Genomic DNA, 19,414 nt, shown 5'->3' with positions numbered 1-19,414 from the left:
CAAACATTAGCATTCAAGCTTACATTTTTGACAAATGTGCAGACAGGAATAGCATGAATAGGCATCTTAAATATTAACAACCTAAGCATCTGTTGTGAAACAAATTTAATATATTTACTCTGTTTTTTTCACATTGTTAGAAAAGGTTATAATAAGTGCATAATTTCAACTTTAGCTAGCAGAAGTAAACTGGCTGTATCTTTCACTACCTCTCCAAGTGTTTAACACAATCACCAGTCATAAATACTTTAATTAACTTGGTTAAGCACGTTATAAAATACACTTTAGACAGAATGCATACAACGTAACAAGTAGTAGCAACAAAATATGTGTCCTATTTGTGCACATTTTAAATGACTGCATTTTATAAATATACCAAATATGTTTATTCTTCATCTCCATTTGACACTTATTACTTCATGTTTTTTCTAATGGAAACAATATTTTAAATGTAGAGTCCTTCAGTCATTTGTAATATATAATAGGTAAACAGTAGCTCTAAAGAACAAAGCAGTGTTAAATTTGAATATGACTACATGTAACAAGATTATGCAAGAGAAATAAAATCACTCCTCAATTTTGTATTCAGTTCTGAATAATGAATACAAATGACGGATGAAACAAAAAAGAACAAGTAGGGATTTTCCTCCTAAAGTACTAGCTCCCTAAAATGTGTTTGGGGGGGGAAGGGAGGAAGAAGACCCAAAGAACTTCCAAAAAGTCTGAGTAGTAGTTATTACCAGAATCAATGCATTCCTCACTTTCCCACAAGCTGAAATATGTAATAAATAATAGTTCTTTGTATGTAAAAGTATTCAAAAGGAATGTCTTTTGTTCAGTTGTTGTAATAAATAATATATTTTCTGGTTGATAATCTACAAAAGTAGTTCTTTTGTTTCCCAGCATCTTAAACAAGAAAAACAACCAAAAAGTTGGTTTATTTCTGCAAAGAAGTCCCTTGCTACCTATGTGAACCCGTGATTGAATAAGACACAATATATGAATGATGGTTAAGAAATACTATATTAAATTAGAAACAAATGAAATATCTAGAGGAGAATTTCAGGGTTTTTTTTTTTAATGTGACAGCTTATGGATTGTAAATTAGGCCTAAAAGGTCAGGTGACAAGCACCTGTTCCTCATTATTGTAAAAATCTTTTGGTTACAAACACTATTAAGCTAAACACAACATGGATATACAGTAGGGACTCTATAAAGCACGCTAGTGGTTTTTCATTTGCTTTGTAAATTTTCAAAAGGCCCACACCTAGATACGCCCTTTACGCAAATGTATCATTTCTCCCATACATTGTCTCAGATGATGGCAATTAATATTTATTAATACTTGGAATTGATGATGTATACATGTGTAGATCATGAAACGAGACTCCAGGTTGTGTCTAGACATATCTGTAGTTGAATGGGAAAAAACATTCCTTTTCAGAACTCCCCCTTTCCCTTTAGAATCTATTGATCAGTTATCAGAATATTGGTGTGTTAATAGAAACATTTTAAAATTTCTGTTTTATACTTTTTAGATGTGACCCCTTTTAAATGATACCATGAAATGTTTTGCTCAGTCCCTAAACATAAGGGAAAATTAATTGCTATATGTCATCATAGCTTTATGGCATTTACAGCATAGGAGAAAACCCACATTTTATGTGACTGCTTTAGGAAGCATATCATCTTATGATCTTCAGACTTGCTGCCTTTCTCAGGAGCATTCAGAATTCTTTTCTGCTAGAATTAGGGACTATGTTTTGATTTTTAAAAATAGTTTACCTTTAGATATTTCAGAAAACAAAATAAGCATACACATGAAAAAGTGCAAAGTTAACACAGGCTACAAAATAATAAAGGTGCTATTTGGTGGAGGAGAATTTTGAGCAAATTAGATAATTCATATTATTGAATTCTATGTTATTTAAATATATTCTTTGTCATTTTTGTTGTTAAATAGTTTATGCTTATTGTGTTCATTTTTAGCATTCATGATCAGATTACACAACAGCCATTACCCTTGCTTTTCAAATTGATTTGGTTTTCAAACTCCAAAACTCTGATGATTTTAACAAATTGGTTTACATTTTGACAGAACAGAGTTAAGTTAATTAATAGATCAGGCACAAAAAAATCATCCATGGTAGGGTATATTTTCTGGTAAAATGAAAGTTATGTTTCAGCATGATGAGCATCAGGCTTCAGTAATCTGTTCCTCGTGTGGAATGAACACTTCCTACTTCAAGCTAGCAGGCACCTACTGTTTATTTACGCTGCATTAAACTGACAGCTCAGCAATCAGGGGAAAAATATTACTTACCTTCCTGAAGTAAATACCAGTTTATAGGTTAGTGCATGTATTTATATTCCTGTCACTACTAAATAACGGCTCTGTCTCCATTTTAATATCTACCTGTGCTATAACCCAGGGCTTCTAACTCTTCTTAGTTGGGAGTAAGGGTCTAAAGGAGTTTTTCTTATCATTTCCCAGTGGCAAAACTTTAAAGAAGAGTAATTTCATCTCATTTCTGTCGTGTAAGAACCAGTTGAAAGAAATGTTATGCACTTGTACTTTGCATACCTCAACTATAACATCAAAACTCCAAAAGAATTTGCATGCCACTTAAAATAGTCATCTTGAAGCAACCTTAGGACAGATATGTTCAAACACATTCAAGTGTGTGTTTGCTAAATTAACTTTCTGCAAAGTTCTAAATAAACTATTTGATCCATAGATTATAACTGTGATAAAGAGCCTTCCCTTCCAAGTCTCAGGTGGAATGCTTCAGTTTTAATATTCTGCAAATATGAATACAAAGTGGAACTCATGGGTTGATTGAGCCTTTTAGCTTTCCTCTGAAAATATTCTCGCCTCCCTTGTTTGCCTTTTTGTTGATGTGCATCCTTAAAGTAAGTGAGACTCCTACATTTTGGATACCAAATATATGTGGTTTTTTTTTAAGGTCCCTTCTTTTTCAAAGACCCCTTGAAACATCTAAGTCCTGTTAAAGTTGAATTCCTGAGCTCATAATTAACTCTAAAAAACTGCTTATTTCACTTAAATTATTTAAGAAGCTCTTACGCTCACTGTCTGCACACAGTTGTCAATCTGGAATCATGCACACACTGACATCAGAACAGAATATGGTCTTAATATAGCATATAAATCAAATCTGTTACACAAGGTTCTTTTGCTTCATTATACCAAAGAAAAAGTGTCTACTATGGTAATTTATATATGATTTCTAACTGCTATCCTCAGTGGTAACTCTGTTTAAACTTGATGTCTTCATAGAGTGTGATCAACACATTAACACATATTATTTCGTACTCTTGAACTTATGCCAATGGTACCTTTTGCTGTTTATTTTTTTTAAAAGTCTTTTTTAAGATCAGATATTTCATTTCAGAGTAAATAGATACAGCTTGTGTGTATATATATTCAGGATGAGATTTAGTAGTGTAGAATTTCTCCAGCATATTGGCCTATTTTTATTCTTTCAAGTTATTCTGTATTACTTCCACAGTTGTTGTCGTCTGGAGGTTTATAATAGAAGTTCTAATCACCTGTTTCAGTGGACTTTCAAAGATGTAATTCAGTTTATGCAGTGATGCAGTTTAGTTACAAGAGAGGAGAATTGGTTAACTGGTACCCCAGAATTTATGTCCCTGTTTTCTGCTGAAATCAATTCAGTCCAATTATTTAACATTTGGTTGAGAGGTTTCTTACGATAAAAAATAAAGAGTTGGTTCTATTTCCAGTGGAAAAAATATCTTGGCTGGATAAAAACATGCATGTAACTATGCAATATTTTATTACAGGTGATCATTCATGTTAGAGGCTTATTGCTGCGTGCACGTTTTGAGCACCTAGAGGTACAGGTCCCTCAAGAGGTTGAAATTCATGCCAAAGAGGCAAATGTCAGGCTGTGCCTTTACTGGACTGCCTGTGGAGGGCAGCTAGCCCTCTTCCTCTATACCCCTACCCCAAGGTGAGCAGGAAGTAGAGGGCGTTGTACCCAATGAAGTGGGTGGACTCTACTCAGAGCTATGACCTGATTTGTGACGCACCCTCAGAACTGCAGTAATGGTCCAGCTGCTTCACAGGCATCTGGTAACCACCTTGTTTGGGGATGCTTCTGCCTTGCTAGCAGTGCCAGAGCGAACTTCGTCATTGTCACCTCATCAGAGCCTACTTTTTCAGATCTCTTCTGTAGGGCTAGATTCCGACAAAAGCCTCTGATACTGAGAGGGTAAGTGCCAGAAAAGTTCCTACAGCCAGTGCCATGTGGGCAATCAGAGATACAGCCATAATGAGAGGAGGACATTAGCCTGGCTGTTAATGTCTGGGAGGTTTATAGGTTGAGATTTGCTTTTTCTCATTGATAGATGATTTGGAACTAGGTACTAAGAAAAATTGTTCCATGGGCATTTTTTGAATGTTGAGATATGGTAACAATCTCCCAGAGGAAGTCAGACTTCTTTTCTTGAGATATTTACAGAAAAGTTAGTAATCTATATGATGGGGAATTCTTTAGATTCAATTTTCCTAGAAGCCCAGCATGTAATGAGTAGATTGGTAGAGATTCCTCTGTAGTTTACTCCATGGTTTCTCATATGCTGTTAAGAGCATGTAAATGACAGTCTGCTCTTTAAATGTTTCTAATATTATGGACTTTAAAAGAGGTTTTATGTTATAAATATTTTATAATAATTACTATATAAGATAGAAGCTAGTGTATGTAGATATCTTTTAAAATAAAGGTGGTCTTGAATATAGCATGCTCATAATTAGCTGTCCGATGTTGAATGGAATTGAGTTTTCCTGCTTTAGTGAACCAGACGGTGGGACTCATTTGGGATTAACAGCAGGGCTATGTGAATCTTGATATACGGCAAGCTTTTCTTTCCCCAGAAAATATTTTATCAGTGAATGAAGTGCTAAATCAAAACGTTTACAGTTTTAAATTTTAAAATAATCTGCAATTGATTGATAACCTAAGTGTTTATCTTTGTATTTTTACCATCTGAAAGTATACATGTTCTATACAGTGGTAGACAGATTCTTCAGACTGTGGGAAGAAAGAGCAATATTTTAGTAAGTATGGTTTTTAAAAAAGAAATCTTAAAAGGTGGGCTTCTTTTTGGGTGGTTTGAGGATTTAAAAATAATTTAGAACATTATCTCAAAAGTTTAAAAATGACAGCTTTAGTTTGTATGGAGTCATTGTGTTTTAGTAATACTGTATGCTTATTAGTGTTATTAGAGAAGTAGACAGTTAATTACAGCCTTTTCTGAGACATGTTAACTGTATATTAACAATCATGTTAAAAAAGAATGATGTGTACTCTTGCACACAAGCTGCTGCTTGCTAGACTCCTAGAAAAAATTCTTCCAGAATGTATGGAGTCACATTTTTGGTTCAGAATCATCAAAGATTTTCTTCTAAAATGACTTAATCTTAAAACGTTTGCTAAGTTAATAAAAATTTCTTCTGGTTTTTCTTTTTCTGTAATTAGTATTGGCTTGATGGCTTTGCGAGTGGCATTTGAAATTGTTGCCCCTCAGCAGTTTTAGCTTTTCAGATTGTATTTTGAGATGCCTACATTTTCCTATTTTTTAATGACTTTGGCCAACATAAGCTACTAATTATTGATGTAACACCTCTTAATAATTATTTTGTGAAATATTTGTCACTGGTTCTTTAATCAAATCATATTTTCTCACGATTCCATATAACCTAATATTTTCTTGTCCAAATGTCAAACCTGGGTTCTAGCTATGATTTCTTTTATGGCACAAAAACAATAGACAATGTAACTACAGAGGTAAAGCTAGATTTACCCTTATATAGATAATTCTGTCAAATTTGTTGACTAGTTTGAATCTTTTGACTAACTTGAATTTGTATGCCTTGTTACTTTGTAATATGGCACTTATAAAAGCCTTAGTGTCCTACTTTATCACATTTATGGATCTTGCTATTATTAATTTGAACAAAGAAAAATTAAATATATGTACTGTATAAAATAGAACTTCATTTACAACATTCTATACTGTGTATATTGTGAACATTTATTAAATAAGTGCTAAACTCATAATAAATGCTGCATGTAACTCACAAAGATTTATTGGAAAAGAATTTTCCTTCTGATTTTCTGTTTATACAGAGGTCATCTACACAGTTAATCTATTCATGCCCCAGTGTTCTGTATAATTGGATGCTTTTCTTTAACAACATATTGTCATCTCTTCTTTTCTTCGTTTTGTTTGAACAGTAACCCTAGGGTTTCTATTTTATCCTCATTGTCTGACCTCCAGGATTAGATTAACTGTCTCTGTTCAGGTTCATGTTCCTTTGATATTTGATTGTGGTAACAAACTACCAGAGTCAACTGGGAACTCTCACCTTAGATTTCTGCAGTTAGGACAGTTTTAGGGGCCTTTCAGATATGGGTAGTCCAAGTTTGATTGACCTTTACTGTTCTTTCCTAATAATGATTTTTTTTAAAAAAAATCCCAATTGTAGCTATATTTGTATTGTTTAAAAAATATTCTAAGAGTCAGGGTACTTATGTTAATGAAGATTTCACTCCATTCTTTGAAACTAATACTAGAGTTGCCATAGGGTTGAATTAACTGCATGTAAGACATTCCCAAAAGTTCCTGGCAAGTTACCTAAAATGATGCTTTCTTCTGAACTTTATTTTTAAAACATGTGGGGCTATTTGTAAGACATTCCTATTTAGTTACTCAAAAGAAAGTATTCCTTAGGTGGTGCACTGCTGGATGACCTATTACACTGTCATGCACATTCTGTCTCTTTAAAAACACAGTCTCCTCTATTTGCCCTATTAATTGTTGATACGTTGCCATCCACGAGACAAAAATTAGAGCTGTAATTAAATAATCATGTGATGCTCCTTAGTGCCAGTGAGAGCAAACTCATTTTTCCAGGCCCTGATGGTCACTGATTATTGTATTACTACTGGCTGCTTTATTTATTTTGTTTCTTTTTAAGGATTCTCTATCTGTAGCTTACCTAACTACTCTCCTTCTTTTCAAAATTAAAGAAAGTAGAAAACATTCAGCCAGTTAATTGCCTGGAGGCCTGCAGGGATGTAAAGTAGACATACCTTTTTTGCTTTTGGTCACCTGGTAGTTCTTTGGGGAGACTGCATCAGTGGTGTGGTTGCCTGCCATTTAATTTACACTGGTGTTTTGGCTGGGATGGAGGCATATGGGGAATGCCAGGAGAATTACAAAAGGAGCTGGGTATTAAAATTCAGAAATGATTAAAATTGAAATAAAAGGATGCTGCTTCTTTGCCAGTACTCTGGCAGTCATAATGACACATAGAGATTAGTTTCTACCTTCATCTTTTCCTTATTTCCTCTTGTTTATTGTTGACACATTTTCCTTATGTCTGTCTCTGTGTCTTTTTGCACCATTATGCAGTCCTACTTCCCTCTCTTTCCTTAAGCATGGAGAAACCTACTTAACCTTATTATAACAATAACAGAATAGGTTATTAATATTTCATATGCACATGATTAAAATTTCTTTCCCTTAAACATAGGTCAGCTGTATTATTATTAACCGGCATGTAATTTTTCATTTAAAATATTCTTATTCTGCCTTGCTGTTTCTGAAACACAGTCTACTTTAGTAGTGATTTAATACATAATGTTTAGAAAACTGTGGTCGGCTAGTGAGAAAAGAACTTACCAGTCATGGATAATCAATTATGCATGAATTCAAATGTAACAGATGGAATCTGGTGAGTTAAGTTTCTCTTTGCCTTAGTGGTTTTTTTTTTTTTATTTGTTTGTTTGACACCTGTCTCTTACATATAGATAAACATCTAGCTTAGCATGTGAGAAATTTCCTTGTATCTTTATTTTCTCTTTGGAGTGAACTTAACTTTTTATATGTAAAGTCAGAGAATTTTTCTTTCGGGCCTTAAAGATTATCAGGCTTTGTTCCCTCATTTTATAGATATGAAACCAGATCCTGTTTGACTAATGCAGGATCATTCAGCTTGCTAGTGGAATAAGAAAAAACCACCCGAATTTAGTTTCTCTGTCTTTTCTCCATTATTTTCCTCCCATGTCAGTTATCCTTTCTTTTGTAATAGGGGTGTTACATTAACTGTGGGATTTAAAGGATTTCTCCTTAGGACAGTAGTAGATGAGTTGTTAATTATGTAATACTGCCTTTCTTCAGATTCACATGTTATCTGGGTGTAACATATCTCATACACACATTTATTCATACTTGGATGCTAGGCAAACAACTGAATTTCTCAAATCTATTAAAAATGCTATGAGACTTTATAACCCAAATTATGGCATATGCTAGTATGCTAGCTTGAGAAATGCACTTAGTTTGCAATGTGGTAAATTTCTAGTGTCAGATACCATTTGTGCAGAGTGAACTATAAAGTTACATTTGAAGGCCTTACTACCTCCAAGAGAGATAAGAAGTTTAAATTTTCATCAAATAGAACAAGATTATGTAGAGTTTGTTCAATTGCAAAAGAAATAGAAAAACAGTAGATATTGACCATCTTTAAAACAATGGAGTCTCAAAACACACAAGCTGGTTCTCATCAGTTTTTCATGAATATGATGTTTGTTTCTCTACTACCTGTATATGTACATAAATATAAGTACTTTTTACAAAATAAAAATCAATGTTTAAAAAATAGACTCAGGCTCTCTAGTTCTTTTTAAAAAGTTATTTGCAGAATTATAAACTTTTTGCTTCATAGCAGCTGGAATTTGCATGCATATTTACAGTCCATGTTCATTTCCTAATGAATTAAGTTTTACAGTAAACACACTAATGAAGAGGCACAGATAGCGCTACACTGTAAAGCTATTGTTTTTTGCTTTTACACAAATATGTCTTAGTTTGGCTTTATGCAGTATATTAATATTCCTTAGTCATGCAATATTATGCAGATACCTATGTATTAAATCTCCAATATAATATATGTGAATTTCTATCTCCATTTAATATAAAAGACCCTGATACAAAATCAATAGAAGTGTGAAACAGAACACTGTACAGCGTGGAAGAAAAGATATTCCTAATTGTTGAACAAGACATACCATCACTAAAGAATAACAGACTAAATTTGGAGGCCTTTTAAAAATGTTATTTTATTTGAAAATAGAATTTTTTTAAAGCCTTCCTATGTAAACAATTTATATGTTATTAGGCCACATTTCTACAGTTGTTACAGATGCACCTGTTTTGCATATAAGTGTGTGACATTCTAAGTACCATTTAAGTGGGAAGGTGTCATATTTCATGAATGTAGTTAATTTTTACTGCTTTGAAAAACATTAAAGGAATTTTTGGATGTAATATAATTTTTCAGTTTTTCTATGCTTCCTTCTCTCTGTCAAGTTACATTGACTGTGACCTTCCAGCACTGGAGGACCCTCAAATTGGGTGAGACCTTGGTCTCTAATGCCAATCCATGTTACTTATTTTGGAGTCAGCTATTTGTCATATGTATTAGTTGTCTTCACATAGTCTGGACTGTGACTGTTAGCACATACTGTCAAACATTAGAAAGTTGGGATGAGGAGGGGGCTTATTGTAGGTTATTGTGTTGCTCATGTTTGGTGTGATATGATATTTTTATCTTAGGAATAGGTAAAACATTGTTTTGCTTTTATAAAATTCATGGTAAAATATATAACCAAATATACCATTTTTATATTATTAAGTGTACAGTTCAGCGATACAAGTTACATTCACAGTATCAAGCAACTTTTATCACAGCTGTTCTTAAACTCTTTTCTGTCAGGTCAAATAGAATACGCCATCTTTTGAATTAAACTTGCTTTTCACTTCAGCAAATGTCAGGCATTATAGTTATGTTGACTGTCCACATGCAAAGCGCGTGTCCCTAGTGTTGGCCTTTACTCCCTGGTCTTGTGTCTTGTGCTATTTGACATGGCGAACACTGTGATGTCTCATATTGCCTTTGGCGGATGGTCCCACAAAAATGACCTGGACTAGGATTTAAACTCATTGTAACCTCAACTCTTTCTCCCAACATCTGTAACAGAAAAATTAGGATAATTTTCTCATTGCTGAAGTTAATGGGTTTTGATAAAGGTTGATTGGGAAAGGTTGCTGTTTGACTTCCTTGGAATTAAAATCCCCTGAGCTCACCAGTGTTGAAGGCTTACCAGCTAGGACTCAGATGCCCTGCAGCTCGCTCCAGGGCAGAGACATTGTGAATGCTTTGGTTTTGCTCAAGTGCAGTGACTTAGTCTGGAAATAAATCGAAGTTTTCAAACATTTAAGGAAAAGCCTGCTCAAGGTTCAGTAGTTTGTTTGTTTGTTTGTTTGTTTGTTGGTTGGTGGGGAAGATCACATTCAACTGTGTTGAAAAAAAGAGAGGAAACTTGGATGGTTCTGGCTCCAGTAAATAATAGACTGGATTTAGAATGTACTTCCATGTGTAATTTTGTGGTTAGTCGCTTATGTCTGTGATGATAAATCACATACCTGCACAGGATTTCTGGCACCCTGGTAAATCTCAAGCAAGTGCCCAAATGCTAATTTATCATGGTTCCTCAAATAGCACACCTTTATTCGCCAAATCAGTGATCTAATGGCTTGTCCTCCCCTCTTTTTTTTTTACCCTTTTTGTTTGTTTGAACAAGGGGCTTCCCTACACATACATTAAATTTTTGATCATGTATGATTCCTAGAACAGATTTGTCTTTTCTAAATGACCTCAACCATAGGATTGGATTAAAAATTACCTCAAGGGTGACTAGCAGGCATATTTAATTCTCTCTCTCTAAAACAGGACCTAAAACAGATGCAGAACCTGGCTGAACCTCAGAATCACCCGGGGAGTTTTAAGAAATAGCCTCGCTTTTACCCTCAGCTATTCTGTTTTAATTGCAGTGGGGTGCAGCCTGGGCATCCTGTTGTGATCCCTGCACCTGGCTTCACATCCTCAAGAAATTAAGCGGCATTCTTAGAAGCACCAGTTCATAAAAACAGTTCTCGACTTTCTCCCCTGTAGCAGCAGACACAGTGAGATTCCCTAAGTGTATACATTAGAAGCCTTAAGATGCTTACTGTTTTGCAGTTTGGCGGTGCCAACATATAAATATGGAATGTGACATTGCAGGTGGGACAGGTAGCTGTGATGGAGCATCAGAGGGAATACCAACAGCTGGAACAGGCTGTGGACCAAGGTGGAAAACCATCTGCCTAGGAAAGGAGATAGCAGAAGGGAGGTCTTCAAGAGAGAAGGGGTGGAAAGGCTCTCAGAGCCATGGAACTGAATGAGGCACCTTGAAACTGTAAAAAAAGCTTCGGTGGTGATCTCCACATGGGTGAACTCAGTGGCTTTTGCAGGAATCATTCCTACTCACTGTTTAGTTTTGAACCTGGCTTAGGTAGAATAGCAGTTTTGGTGGAATTGTTACCATTGTGCCATCTCAGAAAAATGATCCATTCCAAAACTTATGGAAAGAATAGTCACTTTAAAAATTTTTTTGTATAATTAATTTTTGCTGATAAAAAAAGTAGTATTTCTGAGTAAAAGGACCAGATGTCTTGTCTATTTCTAGGAGTCAACTACAATTGCCATTGTTACCCAGATTTCTTAAACTAGCATAAATACTGACCTTTCTTTGCTTTGTCATTGTAATGACCTTTGTCTGTTAAAACTAAATCGTAAACTACCCATGGGTTTCTACATCCAACCCAAAGTAATTAGGAAACAACTTTTGAGCACTATCACTCAGGGTTGTAACTGAAACCCTATTTATTTTGGGAAAAACAAAAACAAAACCCTTAAAACCCTATATTTAAAGTTCATTATCATTACTCTTTTATCTTTCTAGCAACGTTCCCCAGGCTTTTATCATTATTTTTTGCAGTATCCCATTATTTGTTTGGTATCTGGAGGCCCTCCCAGTTTGAGTAGGTATAGTATCTGCAATTAAAGCTTCCGAAGAGCCATTTCTAAGGCCAGCTCTGCTAGCTTAATGTGAGGGCTCGAGGTAAGGTTAGGAATGACTGTGGTTTTTAACTTCACTGAGGAGATGTTTAAATGCTCATGCAAAGCAACATTTGGAGTAAAAGCATATTATTCCAAATGTATTACAGAACCCTTTCAAGCACAGACATGTCTAGAAAGTTGTCTTGAATTTGTGTTCAGCAGTCTACAAGTCTCGTTCCATGCAACTTTACAAATCTATGGACTCATCCTAAAATGGAAAATTATCTTGGTTCAGGCATCATTAGAATGTCTGAAAGCCATTCACCATCTGAAAGATTCCTGATCTGGTCCTGGCTTCACTTAGCCTTTTTATAGAAGTTCTTTAGGTAAGTACTGTGAGTGGAACTTTCTGCAAAGGGGCGAGGTTCTATAATCTCTGCTGTCCTTTATGATATCAACTAGCCACAGTAGGCTATTGAGCACTTAAAATATGATGCAGGAACTAAGTTGTGCATTTCATTCAGTTTTAATTAATTCAAATATAAATGACATAATCACTTTCACCAGTTCCTGCCTCAGTTTTGGAATCTATGAAAAGTATTGTTACCCCAGTTAGTAATGGAAACTGGTTGTAAGTGACACTATGAACTTTTTATTCCTGCATAATGTAAATATTATTCCTAATGTAAATATAAGGATATTGTGTTAAGTTCTTGGTAATATGACAGCAAACAGAGACTTCTCTCATAGGGTTTATAGTCTAATGGAAGTATTTATTAAGACATAATTATCCAGATTGTTAAGACTGTTACAAAGAAGAAATATAAGATTCTATGAGAATATGTAAGGGAGGCCAGAACTTTCTTGTAGGATTAATCAGAGTTTAGTTAGAGAAAAGTAGAAGGCAACCTCCTCTTCCATATTCAGGGCTGGGTCACAGCAAGGCAGCTAGCATGTGCCATGTCATGAGTGCCAATTTGTATGTAAAAGCCGTGTGTTCACATGTACTGCAGACTTTTGAACAAGTACATTCTTTCCTAAACTGTATGCAGTTGTACTGATGTCGGTCATAGATAATATGTGACAAGAGGCTGCAAATGTTTACAGGATATTGCATTTCCTCTCCAGTATATGTTTTGACAAAGTTGTTAGGGCTGCAACCCCAGCTGCCATTTTTCTCTACTCTTTGCTACAAATTGGTATTTGGTCCATTCGAGAAACAATATGGAGGGTGGGAATGTAGCTCAGTGGTAGAGCGCTTGTCTAGCATGAACAAGGCTCTAGGTTCAATCCCTAGTATTGTGGGGTGTGTGGGGGAGGTGTAAATGAGTACTGACATCCCAGACAGACAAAATGAGGCACACGACAGCAAAACATATGGCTTAAATAGGCGTCCTTATATGGCCAGAACAGACCAGATTCCCAGAAATTCATATATGGAAAACACCACCTGCAGCTAAAGCCAAAAAATAGAGTTGACATGACAAAAAGAGCAATATGCTATATAAATTTTGCTGCCATTAAGAGATAGCCAACTGTATTTGAATTTAAAAAGATGAAAAAATGTCCTTAGAAAGTGTTATGGTGGTAAGCATTGCTTCAGGAAGACACTGGCTGATTTGCTATATCTTAAAAGCATTCAAATTCTAAATGCTTTCACTGTTTATTACAAATGTATGTGCTATTGAGAACTCTGAATGTATTTTAATGCTTTCAAATATATGCCTGCATATTTATCTTAATACGTTGCTATCTGAAACATGCAGTGGTTCTCTAAGTTTTTAAAAAAATCTTGTGTATCTGTTACAATAGTTTCTCTTTGCTTTCTTTATATAGGCAGTTTGAATGCCTCCTTCTGTGAGAGAAAATTGATATACTTCATTTTAAGTGTATGTCCACATGTTAAATGAGTTGAAATATTTCAAATTTCTTAAGTTTTCTATTTTGATAGGAAATTTATAGTTTTTTCATTACTTTGTTTCATCATTATACACAGAAAAAAGATGCTTGTGTAGAATCAGTTGATGCTCCTTGCATGCCATGATAACTTATATATGTCTTAGAAGGTGGGGTTTCTAATTATCTTTCTTTTATATTTTGACTGGAATTTATAGTGGCCAATACTCAGTTGCTATGATACAACATTCTAAAGTAGTAGATAATATATGGTAAGTTCAATGTGTATTACTAGGGTATAACCCTCTGTATGCCATTTTTCTTATATTCTTTCTCATGGTCATACAGTTGCGGAATAAAGAATGTGCTTTAGGAAAAATTAATATGTACAATTGATTAATAGATTCATGATCCAATGTTACTTTTTATAATAATTAATTGCCTTCATGCTCATTTATTGTTTATCATTTTTCAAGACCATGCAGTTCTTACTACTTTTATCTAGTTATGTTTATGAATAGGTTTGTGATTCCTGTATAAAAGGTGCTATTCAGATTTAAAGGCTACTGTTTAATATTACATTATCATTGACCAGGTCTTTCAGAAGCTAAGAAAATCAAGAGGCATTTTGTCTTGTGTAAAATGATAAACATATTTACAGCATTTCTGATGTGTCTTAATATATTTTCAGTAACTTTTTTTAGTGTTTTTCTCTGAGCTCAAATTTTGCTTTGTGTATTTCCTTTTCTCTCTCTCTGCCTCTTTTCTGTTGTTAAAGACATTTAACTTGAGGTTAAGTTGGGTGGGCAAGGAACATTCTTTCACGTTCCTTGTTCCTAGCCTATGTTTTCTGTTCATGTTACCATTGTTTGTTAATTTGTCCAACATGCTATTAGAATCCACTGTCCCTACTGACAAGTGATATTTCAGAGAAGCATGTGAAACATTACCAATGTGGATCAACTACTAAAATATCTGTATTAACTTCAAATGTAACATATTAAAAATATCATTATTGAGGTTTTTGTTTTGTCTTTTATGTCCTTTTTTTTTTTTGTTTACGTTCTGAGACAGGGTCTAGAAGGCTAGCCACAGTGTAGCCCACGCTGGACTTAAACTCACCAGTATCCTGTTGCTTCATTCTGAGTGCTGGAATTACAAGTGTGCGCTACCATGCCTGGGTTAAAGATAATTTGTTTTTTTAATATCAAATTTTTTAAACATTTAAGTATCTCCCTTCAAAGTACAGTCTCACATCCACGCTATATTTTATCATACTTGTTTAACTGATATTGATTATATTTTTTTATAGCTTAGTTAGAAGTCCCATACTTCCACACTGTAGCTTTTAAAAAATAGTGTTATCAAGGTCTTTAAATAAAGATTGCCTTATGTTTCTTGTTTTGGATGCTATTTTGAGTTTGATCATCAAATACTCTGTTTGTATGTGCCAGGGTAAGGTTGCTGCCCTTTATTTTGACTTAACCTTTCAGGTTTGTAGGTGAAAGCTGGGTGTTATTAGAATGATATATTTTTACTGTTTCTCCTACACTTGTCCTCCCCCAGGAGGCCATAATTTCCTATACTTTATCTTCCACTTTACCTTCTGCTTTTCTTAGATTTCTTGTATAAACAGTGTGTCTAAGTGTAGTGGTAGTTTTAAAGAGCTTAATTTGCATATTTCCCTCTTATCTTACTACTTGTGCTAACTTGTTGCTTTTTTATGTGCAACAGAATGTTTATCTGTCTGATTTTTCTCTTTTTCCTACAAGTGTATTTTGTAAAGTAATTTTTTGAACGGTTTGCTTAGAGTGCTAAAATGAAGATACTAAAACTTAAGCAATAAATAATACATTTCTACTTAAGGTGAGATCGTAATGTTCACCATTGTTATGTAAACTACACTTAATAGATTAATATCACACTGGTGTGATTAATTAGTATTGATTTAACTGAGAATTTCCCTTATAACTGCAGAAGTATTTACTGTTGACAGATTTACCAACTTAAACTTGTCTTTCACTCGGTATAAATTATTTTTAAAAAGATGACACTTTTTTTTGTAACAAGAAGACATAAGTCAGAGGACCCAAAATTTGTTGAATTCTGCCACTATGGGCCTTGTATTTCCTTTTCCAAACTATTCTATCTCTGACTTGGACAACAAGCTCTTACTCCGTCGTTTTTAACGTTCGCTCTTTGACAGTTTAGGGACTACTCTCCTCTGAGAATACTTAGGAGAGCATTTTCTAGCTCTTGGCCTTTATAGCCCAGCAAATGATTCTGCGCCTTCCGCGCGTCTCCGCACGATCACCTCCCGACTGTCCCTCCGGCCACTTCCTGGAGTGTCCCCCACCTCCGCGTGGGCGCCGGCCACCTGGCGTGCCAGCCCCTCTCCCGCGGGCCGCGCCCCGCCCGCTCGCCCGTCCGTCCGTCCGTCCCTCGGTGGCCGCAGGCGACGCTCCCGGCGTAGTCCTTTCTGCGGCTTTTGTGGCTGTGGGTGGCTGGGTCGTGCCCCACGCCCGGCTCCGGCCCCTTCCTCCCTTCACTTTCGCCCCCGCCCCCGCCCCGCGGTGCCGCCCTGCCCCCCGCCCCCCGCACACCTGCCCGCCCCTCCCGCGGCGGCTGCCCCTCCCGCCGCTCCCTTCCCCTCCCCTCCCGGCTGCTCGCTCCGCTCCTCTCCGCGCGGCGCTGCGCTGCGTGGCGGCCGCTGCCAGGGAAGCCCCTCGCCTCCTCCCCTCCGCGCTCTCCCCGGCGCGCCTGGCGGCGGCCAACACCAACCCCACTCGGCGCCCTGTTATTCTGGGTATTGTGTGTAATAAATGTCGGGCCGCCTCACTCTAATCAAGCTCATTACAAATTCGTGCGCGCCCGGGCCGGAAGCCGCGCGCCTCCCCACCCCCAGCCGCACTCATTCACGAGTTTCTCGGCGGAGGCTCCGCTCGCCTCCCCGCCCCCTCCCCAGTCCCGGCCTCCAGCCCGGGTTTTAATCCCCGTCCCTCGCCGCGCCGTGCACCCTGCCCCCCGCGTCCTCCGCCGCTCGCGCCCCTTCCTCCGCCTCCGCCTCCCCCTCGCCGCCGCCGCTCGCTCCCGCTCCCGCTCCCCGGACGCGACGGAGCAGCCGGCCCCGCTGGGGAGCTCCGGGCGGCGGCGGCGGCGGGCGGCCGGGAGGAGGCTGCGTGCTCCGGCGGGGCCGCGGCCGGGTGCTCTGTATTAAAATGAGGAGGAGGAAGAGGAGGCAGCCACAGCGGCGGCGGCGGCAGCGGGAGCAGGCGCGGCGGCGGACCGGGCTGCAGCCGGGGCGGACGCGCGGAGCCGAGCGGGGCCCGGCGGCGGCGGCGGCGGCGGCAGCGACTGCGGCCGGGATGAGTCAACTCCGCGTTTAATGGGGCCAGAGAGGCGGCCAGGGCCGAGCGAGGAGGAGGCGGCCCGCGCGCCCGCCGCCAGCCCGCCCGCCCGGGACTCGCGCTCACACGCACGCACACACGAGCGCACACTCACACCTCTCCCTGTGCCACCCGGCAACCACCGGCCTCGTCACAACAACAACAACAGCAACTGCCGCCCTCCGGCCCGCCCGGGACCGAGCGTGGGGCAGGGCGCCTCCAGGGGACGCTGCCCGCCTCCCCTCTCCTCCCGGGAAACTCCTGAGCAGTTTGGTCGGCTTTCTGGGCGCCTTCCTGCCCCCGTCCTAGTGCCATTGTGGTGCTCGTTGTTTACCTCGTACTCGGGCTGAAGGGGAGCCGGGCGACTTTTGGGGGGAGGGGGCGGGGAGCGCGTCGCCGCCAGGCACGGCGGGGGCTGGGGGCGCCCCATCTTCCGCCCCTCCCCCGCCCCAGACCCCCGCTCCCCCCGCGCCCTGGGCGCCCGGGACGCGCGCAGCCCCGCGTCCATGGGCAGGGACGGGGTCCTCCGGGCTGTTGTCAGCGAGGGCGGGAGCAAAAGTGGCATTTTAGTGCCTTTCCGGGGCTCTTTTGGCGACCCTGTGTCCCAGACTCCCGCTGTCCCCTGGTAGATGCTCTCGGGGGTGCGAGACTGTGGGAAAAGTTTAAGGTTTGTTAATATTAGCCGCAATTGTCGGGGAGGGGGTGGGGGTGGTGGGGAGGGAGGCGAGGTGGCCTTTCCTGCTCCGCGTTCTCCGGGGTTCTGGAGGAGAATACTGCAAGTGACAGCCAGAAGTAGACTTTCTGTTCTCGCACCGAAGAACCCTAGCAAGCGCGAGGGAGGACAAGAGAACCCCTTTCCCCCCCTCTCCTTTCTGGAGACCTTGTCCGCAGTGGTTGTTTTTTTTTTTTTTTTTTCCTTTTTAAGAGATTCTTCAGTCACCACCTCGCCTCCCCAGCACCACCATAGTGCACAGCTCCTAAAGCGTTTTGCTTTGTTTTTGCTACCCCCCCCCCACAGAATCACTTGTCAGATCAATTTTATCTTCTTCCTCCTCTCTACTTCCCACTCTCCCCTCCTCCCCATCGAAAACCTTGTTCTCTGAGGTTAGACATTTTACAAACCCTACATATGTTGTTTTTCGAACTGTGATTTTTTTTTTTTTAAAGCCCTCTCCCATGGCTACTCTTGTAGACGTTTATTTCTGCCCTTCCCCCGCTTAGGGGGGGCGGGAGTAGGGAAAGAGAAAATAATACAATTTCAGGGGAAGTCGCCTTCAGGTCTGCTGCCTTTTTTTTTTTTTTTTTTTTTTTTTTTTAATTAAAAAGAAGGGATATAGAAAACATCAGTCTTGAACTTCACTTCAAGAACCCCGGGCTGCAAAGGAAATCTCCTTTGTTTTTGTTATTTATATGCTGTCAAGTTTTGAAGTGGTGAGTTTCAGGTCGGTTTTGCTAATTTCACTCAGTAAAACTGCAGTGTTTCTGTTTCTAGATAGTACTTTGCTTCTTTGTCTCTTTAAAAGGTCACAGTGAAAGCTTGGCCTGGATCACGCTGGCCATATGGAATGGATAAGGGCACCGGCTCTTAAATTGTGATTATGGGGCTCAGTGGGGGCCAGAGAAGAGATCTAGCAAGGAACTCATTGAAAAGGATCCCACTATGCAAAAATTAGGTTCTTGAAAACGGAATTTCTTGTTTTTCTTTCTTTTTAAGAAAATAATTGCTGAGGCTGAGTTCACTGTTTTATTCAGTAATTCTCATATACGGTCTTACTTTATGGACAGGGAAATGGGATTTTGATAAAATAGCCTGCACTGTATGTGCCAAACAGACGTTGCACTAAAATGGGTTGTAAAATGTATAACTCAAAAGAAACTCTTCAGTTTGGCATCTGTTGAGACCACAGTTAGTTCCTGCTGCTGCTGCTGTCAGTCCATGCAGGCCTGTTGGGAGGTTGCTTTTCTCAATTCCAAACTGAGATTGGTGAACTTTAGCCTTGGGCATAGAATTTAAAAAAATAAATTGGGTGTTTTATGTGCATGTAATTTTGCTTTATAATGTAAAGCTTTTTACAGGATGACTTAATGTTAATAGACGCTTATAGGTGGGTATTCAAAGGACAATTCTGCATGACCTAT

The 19,414-nt window shown here is 38.7% G+C and overlaps 1 protein-coding gene across 6 annotated transcripts in view; it reads left to right on the top strand.

Moving 5' to 3' along the window:
* Satb1 (SATB homeobox 1) overlaps window positions 1–19,414 on the top strand; it is a 95,596-nt gene that overhangs the window by 2,662 nt on the left and 73,520 nt on the right. For 2 of the 6 annotated variants that reach the window (XM_063256993.1, XM_005008301.4), the window contains exon 1: window positions 18,297–18,706. The exons of 2 other annotated variants lie outside the window; for them this stretch is intronic. The gene's annotated coding sequence lies outside the window, so the exon portion shown is untranslated. Of the gene's footprint in view, window positions 1–4,110; window positions 4,258–18,296; window positions 18,707–18,967; window positions 19,381–19,414 lie in introns of those variants that run through there. 2 more of the 6 variants (XM_063256991.1, XM_013143978.3) reach the window with 2 other exon arrangements.

This window comes from Cavia porcellus, unplaced genomic scaffold, assembly GCF_034190915.1.
Source record: "Cavia porcellus strain 051 isolate PalLab524CR breed Dunkin Hartley unplaced genomic scaffold, mCavPor4.1 scaffold_10, whole genome shotgun sequence".
Classification (NCBI taxonomy): Eukaryota; Metazoa; Chordata; class Mammalia; order Rodentia; family Caviidae; genus Cavia; species Cavia porcellus.
The sequence above is the reverse complement of the archived record's forward strand: the minus strand, read 5'-3'. Positions and strand labels throughout refer to the sequence as shown.